The following is a 13,056-nucleotide window of genomic DNA, read 5'->3' on the forward strand; positions in this document are numbered from 1 at the left end:
CATGGCACATGTGTGGAGAAGGTTAGAGAACACTTTTATGGAGTCAATTTTTTCCCTCCACCATATGAGCACTGAGGATGAAACTCTGATTATCAGATATGGCAACCATACCCACTGAGCCACCTCACCACCCCGAATTTTTTGTTATTTTCTATTTTCTCTTTCTATTGTTTTCTATTATTATATTTTCTATTATTCAAATACACTCTATCAAATGTTATCTCTAGAGAACAACAGATCTTAAGGCGAAAAGAAAAGTCCTGCAAAACCAGTGTTTTTGTATGGAAATAGGTCCATTAGCTTCTCACTGGAGAGGAAGAAAACACCAGCACATCAAAGCAGAAAATGAAAAAAAGGGCCTGGGGTTGGGAAGAGATGCTAAAGTGTGGGAAGGTAGAGAGCAGGCCTGAGAAGGTGGGGCAGCTGCCTCAGGTTTCCAGTTCTGTCCACACAGGAGTTTCTGAGCCCATCCTGGGAAATGTTCCCTGGTCTTTAGGCTAACTCTGTTGGGTACTGCTGCCAGGATGCCCAAGACTCACATCTTAACTGTATAAATGCACATATATATTAAGAAAAGAAGAAGACAGGTGTGGATCCCCAACACCCATGTAGGCACCAAGGTGTCAGGATGTGTTTGTAATCCCAGCACCAAGGAGACAAAGTCAAGAGGATCCCTGGGGCTTGCTGACCAGGGGTCATCAAGCTCCAGGTTCAGCGAGAGTCCCTGCTCAAAAGAATAGGATGAAGGGCAATTGATGAAGACACCAGACTTTGACCTCTGGCCTTCACATACTTGTGAGCACAATTGCGCACGTTCCCAAGCGCAAACACACATACACACACCATCAGGGAGCCACACTACCAGGTCAGGCTCCGTGGCAGAGCAATACTGCCCATTTAAGGTTAGAGTTAACTACATCCAACTTGAACGTTCAAGTTTCACCTGAGATGATAAGGTTTTAAAGGGCTGTTTAGAGACATCACACTTACACTATTAATAAGACTAGAACTTTCCTTTTCAGATTGAAAGGCCACAGTAGAGGATGTCAATGTGGTAACTGCAAAAGGTTGATCCATGTCCTGGCCATGATGGTGGGCATGCCACATCCTTCAGTGAATGAATGGAGCCATCACACAGTCGCATCAGATTAGGCTTTAGAACAAAATGAATTCACTCCTTTTCCACAAATTCAACATTTTAACTATTATTTATTTTTTATTTAGCATTATGTAAGTACTAGAAATGAGGAAAATATGAGATGGAGCCCAAAGTTTTTGAATATGCTTAAGAGTATAGAACTCCAATTCTGAAAAAAATTCAAGTCTGACTCTCCATGTTAAGGGTCATCTCCATACATATTTACACACACACTTTCAAGGACTGAACTGCCTTTCCCAAGGGACAGTGAGCTCCTAGCTCTGAACCTTCACCTTTCTATCACAGTACCTGGTCCCTTTAAGCACACGTGATAACATCATCTCCAGCACTTTTACGCTGTTAAGTCCTGTGCTTCTGAGAAATGAGGGGAATCAGATGGTTCATTATCCTACAGAAAACAAGCAGGCTCCAATTTCTGTGAAGTTGAGAGAACTCTTGAGCCTTTGGAGGAGTTCTTAGATGCAAATAGCAAAAGGATCCTGACTCACTCAAAAGGTAAAAAGTATGTTTGAAACTACTATCTTACAGCTTCCTCAATCACCAGAAACAGTCGGGAAATGCAGAGTAGGAGAACAGTCAGGAGAAGCAATTTAGGCAGCAAAGGGGACATCAATTATAGAGCACATCGATGTCTCGCCTGTACTGAAGCCACTGCACACCAGGCCTAGGCAGCAGGAAGGCAAGTGAGAGACTTGTGTCTGGCTTCTCAGCTTCATCCATGAAAGGCAGACTCTGCTAACAGACTTGTTCACATATGGGAAAGGGACTAGATCCAGGGACACACCGAGCTAACTGAAAGACAGAAGGAAAGAGAAGAAAATAAAAGAGAAAAGAAATACAGAGACATAGGTAGATACACATAGGCAGATAGACATGGCTGTATGATAGATGATAGACAGACAGACAGATGGACTGACAGATGGACAGGTGATATAATGGATATACAGGTGATAGATGATAGATAATAAATAGGTGCATAGAAGATTGATTGATGATAGACAGATAATAGATAACACAGTGATACACAGATGACAGATAATAAATCAAGAAAGATAGATAAAATAGATGATAAGATAATAGATTAAAGATAGATTGATAAGTGATAGACAAACAGATAGATGATTGATAGAAGATAGATAGATAGATAGATAGATAGATAGATAGATAGATAGAAGACAATAGATAGATCTTTTTTCCAAAGCAACAGTTTCTGAAAGTTAAATGCATTCATGTTTGCAAAAATTAAACCAAAATGATCATGGCACATTATCCAAACTAATATCAATAATACTGTGAAAATCCCATTTTAATACATATATGAATATTCACCTAAGACTATTGCTCTTGTCCTTTGGACAATGGAAAATGAGTAATGTACACATTTAAAATTTGTGTTGTTTTCTGAGTCTCACTCATAGCCTAAGCTGGTCTCAAGTGCACAGTCCTCTGCTTAGCTTCCTGAATGCTGAGATTACAGACTCATGACAGCATGCCCAGATGTGTGGTGCCATTTTTACTAAACTAATAGTGAGACAAGCTCTTTAATCTTCCCTGTGATTTTAAACCAAACCACAAGTGTTCTGATACCTTCCAAGGACATACACCCAGATAGCTTCTCATCACATTCAACAATATGAAACATTTTATGTGCTAATTTTACTTATGCAATTGTTTTATAAACACAAATATTTCTACTTCTTACATGCAATATGTACAAGTGAACTCAATTTTATTTCTGTAAGGAAGTGCTCTGATGCAGAACACTTTGGCATCTCAAAACACCTTTTTCCTCTTTCCAATTCCTGTGTTTGCTTCCTGGTGAGCCTTATTGCTGTCAACCCCTGGCTCCCTGTAACTTCCTGCTGTCAACCCTCAGCTCCCTGTAGCTTCCTCGGCTCTTGCACCTGCTGGGTTAATTTATAATACTTAGATTTTCTGGCAAGCTTTCCTTCCTTTCTCCTAAGATACCCAAGCTCCGTAACCCTTAATTTTGCAAGTTGATTCTATGCCCAGCTACAATCTATAACTGGAGATAACGTCAGATTTGGACATCGAGTCTGATGAGTAATTCTGAAACTGTTGGCTACACTTTGATTTACTACAGAATTGCATAGGGCATGTATATAAGCCTTAGGTAGATAGATAGATAGATAGATAGATAGATAGATAGATAGATAGATAGATAGATAGATAGATAGATAGATAGATAGGTGTGTCTACTGGGTGATCCCGTGTCCAATCTAAACACACCCTCTCCTCACAGGCTCCCAGCACCCTGCCTACTGAGATTTTTTTTTCACACAGAATATGATTTGTGGACCCCTCTGTGCTTTTCAAGACATCTTGCCTATTTGCTGAGGGATGAACAACTACGTGGCTAAATGTGGGGTAGGAGAAAGAAACTCTAAAGACTGGCATCATCTATACTGTTATTACCAAGTTCCAGATACCATGCTCAAATTAGTGTGCAAGCATGGACAAGCATATTGACTACATAGAAGAGAGGGTGCCCCTTGGATGTAAATATACCACAGCCTCTGCCCTTGGAGCATTTTTTTTTCAGCCTACAAGAGTTTATTGGTGGCTTCTCTTGGAAAAAGGCTTCCTTGGAGAAGCTGGTTTCATAGAAAGAAAAGAAAGCTGAGGTCCACAGAGGAAAGCTGCTCATAATCTCCCACTAGTAAGTGATGGAGACAGAAACCAGACTCAGGTCTCTCTAAGCCCAACAGTCCTATGATCTTTGCATTGTGGGAAATTGACCTATTCCCTTGTACACTCCTGATACAAACCATCAGCTTCCTAAGACTGCCAGAACCAATGCCTAGAAACTCAATGGCTTATAACAACACAACCTAGTTCTCTCAACAATTCTGGAGGTCAAAAGTCTCAAAGGAAGCTGCTGGCAGGTTAATCCCTTCTGGGGAATAGGAAAATGTATCCCAGGCCTACCCCCCATATCTGGGTGAGGGTCAGCATTGTGTGGTCCTTCTCGGCTGGGAGAGGTACCATTCGAGTATCTCCCTCCATCCTTTCATGAGCTTCCTTCGGGTTTCTCTCCCGTGTCCATATTTAAATCACCCTCTCCTTTTTCTTAAGAAGACATTAATCACAAATCTTAGGGTAACTCAAAAGATTTCATCTCAAGAATGTTAACTACATCTACAAAGACCCTAATTCCAAGCATGACCGTTTTCACAAGTACCAATGACACATCTTCTGGGGGCAAGGAAGATACTTTTAATTTGCCTTATCACACACTTTGTTTACAAGTCCATCTTTCACTTCTAACTAGAACAGGGTTCTCAACCTGTGTATCTTGACCCCTCTGGATGTCAAACAATCCTTTTACAGTGGTCACCTAAGACCATCGGAAAATAGAGATATTTACATTATGATTCATACAGTAACAAAATTACAGTTATGAAGTAGCAACAAAATCATTTTATGGTTGGGGGTCCCCATAACACGAGGCACTGTATTAAAGGGTCACAGCAGTAGGAAGGTCATGCATGAACGACTGAACATCTCACTTGGAGCCAAGAGTTTTAGAACCTAACATGGACAGCCTAGAGCATCGGGCAACCCTCCTAGAACACGGGGATAAGCAAGAGCTGCATGGTTCTCCTTCCACTGAGCTCCCTATTACACTTCTCACCAGTCTGGTGGTGTCTGGCTTATCAAAACCAGGATTACAATATCAACCCAGCCACGGGGGCCCTTCCCTGTCTCTTCATTGATTCTGACAGAAGTTTTGAGTGAAGGCTTTTTGTTGTTTTGTTCTCCTCTCCAAACTCAGCCACCTCCTCCTGCTAAACCCCTGTTTCCCATGACTGCCAAGCTGTCACAAGGTGGAAGAGAAAGCGACTCAGCAGATCTGAAATAGTCAGACATCTGCCAAGTGCCTTTGGTCAGCATCCAGGTTCCCAAAGCGGCTGGTTTTGATACCATTGTCCAATTGTGTCATAGCCTTTTTAGAAGGAGAAGTGCTATTCTCCACACTTCCTGGATTGTTTGTTCCAAAAGCCCCCGTTTCCTGGTTTCTAAACAGAGCCATTGCTGCCTTCTAACCTTCGGAGGTATTCTTTAGCAACAGGAAGCAACAGGGAAGCTCTCTGAGGAATTTGACCTTGGACCTACTTTAAGGAGCCCTTCCATGGCCCTTTTGAAATGCCCACCCCTTAACCCACATAGAAATATTAACTGACAAGTGAGAACATCTGGTTTGCCTTGTTAACATCCTGGGCTGTCTTCACATCTATGAACGTCTTTTGAAAAGGAACTCCAAGAGCTGGTCCAGGAGGCCGAGGTCCATTGTGATGTTCCAGAGGGAAAAAAGTAGGCACACACCTTGGGTGATGCAGACCCCACAGAGCATGCAGACGTTCTTCTCTGCTCTTCCTTAACTTCTCTGAAGAAGCTTTTACTAGCCTTGATCCAACCCGAAGATGAAGCTCTGTGGGACCTTTGTATGATGGCCAGCCCCTGCATATTTATAATCCTGGTTACTTATTCTGATCACCTGACTATTCCCCTTCGAACTGTGTACCATACCTCAATTCTGCTAACATCCAGGGAAGAAGTGGGACCAATGTCTCCAGAATGCTCAGTCTGTCCAACTAGGGTGAGACCAGATAGAGAAAGGTTAAGCGATGTTGTCCCCCACCCTTCTGGCTTGCTTGTTTTCTACTCTTTCTCAGTATCTTGGTAATGAAAGAAAAGAGAATTGCCTAAACCTGTATTTGTACAGAATAAAAGCAAGAGATCAAATGCATATATTAAATATCCATCCAGATGTAAATTGCTATAGTGATTACAAATTATTCTATGCACAGAGAAAAACTCATCTATTATTATTGCTCATAGGCTGCACTGCTTCACTTTAAATATTTATGAAGATTTTTTTACACTTCATCAATATATAAACCTATCATTATGAAGCCTTTTCATAGCTCTTCTTTCTCTAAGAAAATACTCCTGTTTGTGATACTGATACTGACTCATTTAGAACTGACTTGGGCGCTACTAAGCAACAAAGTAACTGGATCTGGTTCCCCATCTGCCCTGCCTGCACACTCCCACTGTAATATGCAATACATTGCAAATTGTTGTAAGCTATTTAAACTCACTGGGAAGCTGGCTTTGAAAGCAAGGTAAGTCCCTCCCCTGCCCCATTTCAAATTCAAGCATAATTGTTTTTTAGTGTCCCCTAAGGTCCCTTGTCCAGTGACAAGGGCTGGCTCCCTGGCTTTGTAATGGAAAAAAATAAGTATCCAAGGGTATTAAAAACATTGTGTACCTGAGAACAGCTAAAGGGAGAATGCCTTACCAACAGATTGTTCTTGTTTATCCTGTGGTATAAAAATGCCTGTGGTGGGAACAAACAGCCAGAAGTTCATCCATAGAGAGACTCCAGGACAAGGACTCCAAAATGGCTGTGTCTTCCCCAATAGATTTTAAGCCCACTTTGATGAAGTCACCTTTGTCTCCCAGTGAGGCTACTCTGGCCCTCTCTGCTGGATGGTGTAAGCACTGACTTTTGTGATCTCTTACTATCATCCTCATATTTGTTCTCTTTCTTTCTCTTACCACATGGTTAAAACACAACCATTTGAAACTGAAAGTATGGCTGCCAAAGATGATTCTCTGGACTGTACCAGGCACATACCTCACAAACTCAACTACATGTTATTATTTCTTTCAGAGACTACTAACTGGCAATACCTGGATTTTTAAAAAGATTTTAGGTCTTGTTGTTATCTTTAAAAATATCTAAAAATTAAAAGTATACATATTTCAGATAAAACATGAATATCTCTCTTTATATGAGATAAAAATCTGATTATTTCAAATCTAATAGGGACACCATTTTAGGCAGGGCAAGATATCTAATACATTGCAATTCTCACCCACCCCTGTTGTCTCCATGACACCGAGAATGGTCTACTACCATCAATATTGATTTCCTTTTCTTTTTATCACAAATACATATTCATCTGTAAAAATGTCTTTATTAGGCCGGGCAGTGGTGGAGCACACCTTTAATCCCAGCACTTGGGAGGCAGAGGCAGGCAGATTTTTGAGTTCGAGGCCAGCCTGGTCTACAGAGTGAGTTCCAGGACAGCCAGGGCTACACAGAGAAACCCTGCCTTGAAAAACCAAGAAAAAAAAAAATGTCTTTATGAAAAATGAAAGTGGACCAACAAGATGGCTCAATGAGTAAAGGCGCTTGTGGGCAAGCCTGAGCTCAGTCTCTGGGACCCATATGGTAGCAAAAGAGAACCCACTCCTACAAGTCCTCTGACCTCCACGCTCTCCCCGTAGCCCATGACAACCACACACAAACACACAAAAATAAATAAATAAAAACTTTTTTAATGGAATGAAGATAGAAACTGGGGAGGTTATTCTCTAACATTAGCTACCTTTCTCACTCATTGATGCTGTCTCTCTGGCTTCTGTCGGGACTTAGGGAACAGCATCTCAAACCATGGTACTTCAGCTCAAACCATGGTACTTCAGCATGCTGATCTGAACTAATGAAAGCTCACAATCAAAATGGCTCTTATTGTCTCCAATCTTCTTGTCTCTCCATCCCTCCCCATTCTCTTTCTCAAAGCATGGGAAACAAAGATCTCTGTTGTGGTGATTGGAATGAGATGTCCCACAGAGCCTTGGACATTTGAATAGTTGGTCCCTGTCTTATTACTGTTCTACTGTGTGAACCATAGAAACATCATGACCAAGGAGTTTTATAAAGAAACCCTTTAACCCGGAGCCTGCTTACAGCTTCAGAGTTTCAGAAGGTTAGTCTATGATCGTGGCAAGGAATATGGCAGAAGACAGGCATGCGGGAGCTGAGAGCTCACATCTCATCCACAAGCATCAGGCAGAAAAAGAGAAAGTATGAAATGGCCTGGTGTGAGCTTTTGAAATCTCAAATCCCCTTCCTAATGGCATACCCCTTCCAACGGGGCCACACCTCCTTGTTCTTCCCAAACAGTTCTAACTGGGGACCAAGCAGTCAAGCATATGGGGGAGGGGAGGACATTCTCATTCAAACCACCACAGTCTTCAATTGATATCATTATCTGGAGAGCTTTAGGAAGAGCAGCATTATTGGAGGAAGTATGTCACTGGGAACAGGCTTCGACATTTCAAAGCGCTGAACCATTCCCAATGTGCACACACACACACACACACACACACAGACACACACACACACACACACACACACTTTGCTTTGTGATTGAGATTTAAGATCTGAGACATCAGCTTTCTGTTTCTACTGCTATGCCTTTGTTCCACCATCACAGATTCTAACCCTATGGAACCATAAACCCAAATAAACTCTTTCTTCTTTAAGTTGCCTTGATCATGGTGTTTTATCACTGCAACAGAAAAGTTACAAATACACCTATGAATGACGACTTACTGTGACTTTCAACTCAAAAAAATGGCTTTGTTAACACTCAAGTCTTAACTGAGTAGAAAAGTATTGCAGGATATTTGATCACATTGTGAACCTGTGGCTCCACCCAAGCACACACCTTTCATCCAAGAACTTTCTGTTTATTGTAAACAAAATTGAATAAAGCATCCATAGGTCAAGAGGTAGTGCAAGCAACCAGCTGACAGGGAGTAAACACAGGGGAAAAAAACAGAAAGTGAGAGGAAGTTAGGGGGATAGATAGAAAGGTACACTGGAAGTAGAAAGGAGGAACATTCAGTCTGGAAGGGTTTTTAAGACAGTGTGGAGAAGGAGAAGGGGCTGACATCTGTTGAGGAGGAAGGTCAGATGAGTGCTTTCTCTGCCTCTCTGAGCTAGTAAGCTTTTACCTCAACATCTATCTCCTGAGTCTTCATTTGGTAAAATCAAATGATTGGGACTTTGTTTAAAAACAACAAAAAAAGTACTATGTCTACCCTATAACATCGGTCTGCTGAACCAGATAAGGGAGAAAACTGGGAAATTCAGCAGCTCTCAGAAGACTTCTAGGAACTGGATACCAAAGTCACTCAGTCGAATATAAACCCAATCAGAAGACATCTAGGAACTGGACACCAATTTCACTCAGTTGAATATAAATCCAAGCACCTGGTTGACACTATCCTTCATGTCTTGGCCTGAAGAAATCAACCACTTTGAATCACATTCTTTACATTTGCTATGTGGATACAAATGTCTGCTCCCAGCAACTGCAGGCTCAGCTTCCACCCAAGATCTTATGTAACTAAAGTAAGTTCTTCCAGAAGTAATTGTTGTGAACCTGTCACCAGAATCTCATCAAACAGGAAATTTAACCCAAATGAAACAAAATTAGAACTGATGCCCCAGCCAGAGCCCGGAGGAAGATTGTCACAGGCTTTTGTCTACTCTTTTTGCTCAGCCATTTTTCTTAAAGATCCCGTATTTGCAAGCTAAATTGCTATTGTCCCCATTTTCCTCTCCCTTTTCAAGTTAGCGCATGAGATATATAAATCATTATGTTACCAGGATCTCTCTTTCCTAGGGTGTCTTTGCACATAATAATCTGTGTATTTTCTCCTGGTTATCTATTGTCAATTTATTTCAGCATTTAGTTATAAAAATCTCCAGAAGAAGAGGGGGAAAGATTGGCAAGGTGGCTGAGGAGGTAAAAACGCATGCCACATGATCATGATGATCAGAGTTCAGTCTCTAGAGTGCATTCAAAATAACCCAGATCCAGTGGCTCTATAAACACAGCCTTAATGCTTCTGTGATGAGATGTGGAGGCAGTGAGAGGATAGCATTACTGTCACAATACAGCATAAAATTAGTCATGGTTCAGCAACACAAACAAGGGAGACCCTGTCTCAAATGCAAGGTGTGAGAAGGCTAGGCTGACTCCATGACAGGCTTCAGATTGGCAGTTCAGGAGATGAGACCTAAATCTCTGTTTCTAAGAACTGGGCAATTCCAGACAACTCCAGGCCTCAGAAGCTGCACACACACACACACACACACACACACACACACACACACACCAACCTGGCCTGAGGCAAGGACAATTGGTCAGCAGCAGTTTCCAGACTTCCTCAGCTACTTACCTCATCAGCAACAGTTTCCAGTCCCCGTGCCCCAGTAATGGAATGTCCATAGAGATGGACCCAACAGATTAACAAAGAGCTCACCTACCCCAGAATTCCCTAATGTGCTTTAAATCAAGCCTGCAAGCTTACTTGATTGTCTATCTTGGTAATGGGAGACCCCAGCATGCTGGACTTCTGCAGAATAAAACACTCTTTTCATTTACATGCTATTTGAGTCCAGGGTATCATTCCTCAGCAAATTATGGACCCTTACAGATGAAAGCAGAGAATCAACTCCCAAGACATTGTCCTCTAACCTCCACACAAATGTCATGGCATGTGTCAGTGCACACACACACACACACACACACAATGAATAAAATCAAATCTTAAAAAGGAGAGGGAGAGGAAGAAGTTCCTTCCCCCCCTACACACACACCAAAATGGTATTAGAATTTGTGTCTGATTTTCCCCCTGGATTAGAGTCAAATAACTGGGGGGAGGGGTTAGGTTTGAGACAGGTGTCCCTATGCAGATCCTAGGTTCATGGACAAAATAAAGATAATAGTAATATCTACTTTATAAGCTCACATGAGCCTTAGAGCACAGCATAGAGTTTATGAAGTAAAATTCATTTGGCTTTTGCCATGCCTTTCAGAACACAGAGAGAGAGAGAGAGAGAGAGAGAGAGAGAGAGAGAGAGAGAGAGAGAGAGAAAAAGAAAGAGAGACAGACAGAGAGACAGAAAGAGACAGAGAGACAGAGAGACAGAGAGAGAGAGGAGAGAGACTGGAACGGTTACAAGTTCCTGAGTGGCAAGAATATTTTTGTTATCATAATTGGCCCCTTTAATAACACTTGGGTTTACTCTAATGAAGTGACACAAAGTATAACCTATAGCCAGCTTTTTTGGCAGGACAATCAGTAAGAAGACCAAGTACCAGAGGCTGTAAATCTCCTTCCTACCTACCTCTCTCCAGGAAATAGATGGAAGCTCATAGATTCAGAATTTAATGAGTTATAAGATCCTGAACACTAGAGATACTGCAAGAATAGAGAGTCCTTTCCTCCTGTCTTGTAGCCCATGTGTCTTTTTGTTGTATAGCAATATTCTCCTAACTGAGATATTCTACCTAGGAGGAAGGCTGCTAAGACTTGAGAAATATACAACTCCAAAGTCCCTGAAAATCCCTGAAGCTTACAAGATTCATCAGACTCTTCCCTATCCAAGATCATATAAGCCATAAGAACTGCTAGGCACCGATTTGCTATTGTGCAATGTTGCCTGTGATCATGCAGAGAACTCCAGGGATGCAGCTTTTATGAATCATCCCCCATGATGCAGTGGAGTTTGGGCAATACAGCTGTTTTTCAGTCATCTGTGCTCCTATAAGAAACTCCTCACACATTCTACTGAACATGTCAAGTTGAACTTGAGCAGAATTATGTATTGGGTCTAGCATCAGTGCTCCATCTGGGGAAAATAGTCCTCTATTTATTCATTGTCTCAAAAGGAAATTAATACAACCCTCTCATTTAACTCTCTCTTCTCCCTGCCCCCCTCTCTGTATGTGTGTGTGTGTGTACCCGTGCTCAAGTGCATGCACACATATACATGGGTGCACATGTGTGCATCTGTCCACAAAGGCCAGAGGATAATCTCAGGTTTTGTTCCTCAGGAACTATTTACTGTTTTCTGAGACAGCATCTCTCATTGGTCAGAGGCCTCATCAGCTCTAGGATTGTAAGTGCATGTCAACACATGAAGTTTTATTACATGGATCCTTGGGGTCAAACTTGATTCTCTGTGTTTGCAAAGAAAACAGTGACTGACTAAGCCGTCTACACAATCCATAAGTCATATTGCTTATATCAAACGATAACAACAATAATAATAGTGCCACTGTGTTTTAATGCCACCTAATTTGGAGTTATCTCTATTTCACAAATTTCTCTTTGTAAAACTATTCTTGGGTCTGGGGAGAGAAATAGAACAGTGGTTAAAAACACTTGTTGCTCTGGAAGGAGGACCTGGGTTCAATTTCCAACAGCCACATGGTAGTTCACTACCATCTATAACTCCAGGTCAAAGGGAAACAGTGCCCATTTCTGACCTCTGCAGGCACCAGGCATGCATATGGCACACAGACATACATGCAGGCAAAACATTTACACACATTAAAAAAAGAGTATTTCTAAAGATTTTAAGATATATTCTTTCCCGCTTCCCACTCTCCCATTTACCCAGTACTGTAACCTTATAAAAAAAAAAAAAAAAAAAAAAAAAAAAGACACTCTTCATTGAGTGGAACACTAACTGTTGGGTTCAATGAATAGCTAATGATCTTCAGATAGCACTAAAGTGCAGACCAAGGACTCACCAGTCCTGTTCTTTAATTAAAAGTGGGATAACGTTTAACTTGTAAGAAAACAATGTGTTGATCTGAAGAATTACAGAAACTGGCCTCAGAGACAAAGTCAACTGTCAACACAAGGACTTCAAAGAAGAGTAAGAGAACACAAGCCCTGGCTGAGAAGACCCCTCAAGTCATGTGATCATCCCACCCACTGTCCCTTGCATTCCTTTTCCTCTTTATAAATGTGCTTTTTTTTTTTCCTGCGTTCCTTGAAATAGTCTTGGTTTAGGGGTCAATAACCCTTTTTTCTGAGGGGCAGCCCTTAAATAAACCTGTTTTCCATCCCACAGCTCTGCCACTTAAGTATGGGTTCTCAAGAGGTGAGTCCACAGAAGAGTCTGATAAAGACAGTGAATATGAGCTGTTGAGAAAGCCCAGTGGTTAGAGTGCTCGATGTGTAGCCATAAGGACCTAAGGTTGATTCTAAAA

This window comes from Arvicanthis niloticus, chromosome 4, assembly GCF_011762505.2.
Source record: "Arvicanthis niloticus isolate mArvNil1 chromosome 4, mArvNil1.pat.X, whole genome shotgun sequence".
Taxonomy (NCBI): Eukaryota; Metazoa; Chordata; class Mammalia; order Rodentia; family Muridae; genus Arvicanthis; species Arvicanthis niloticus.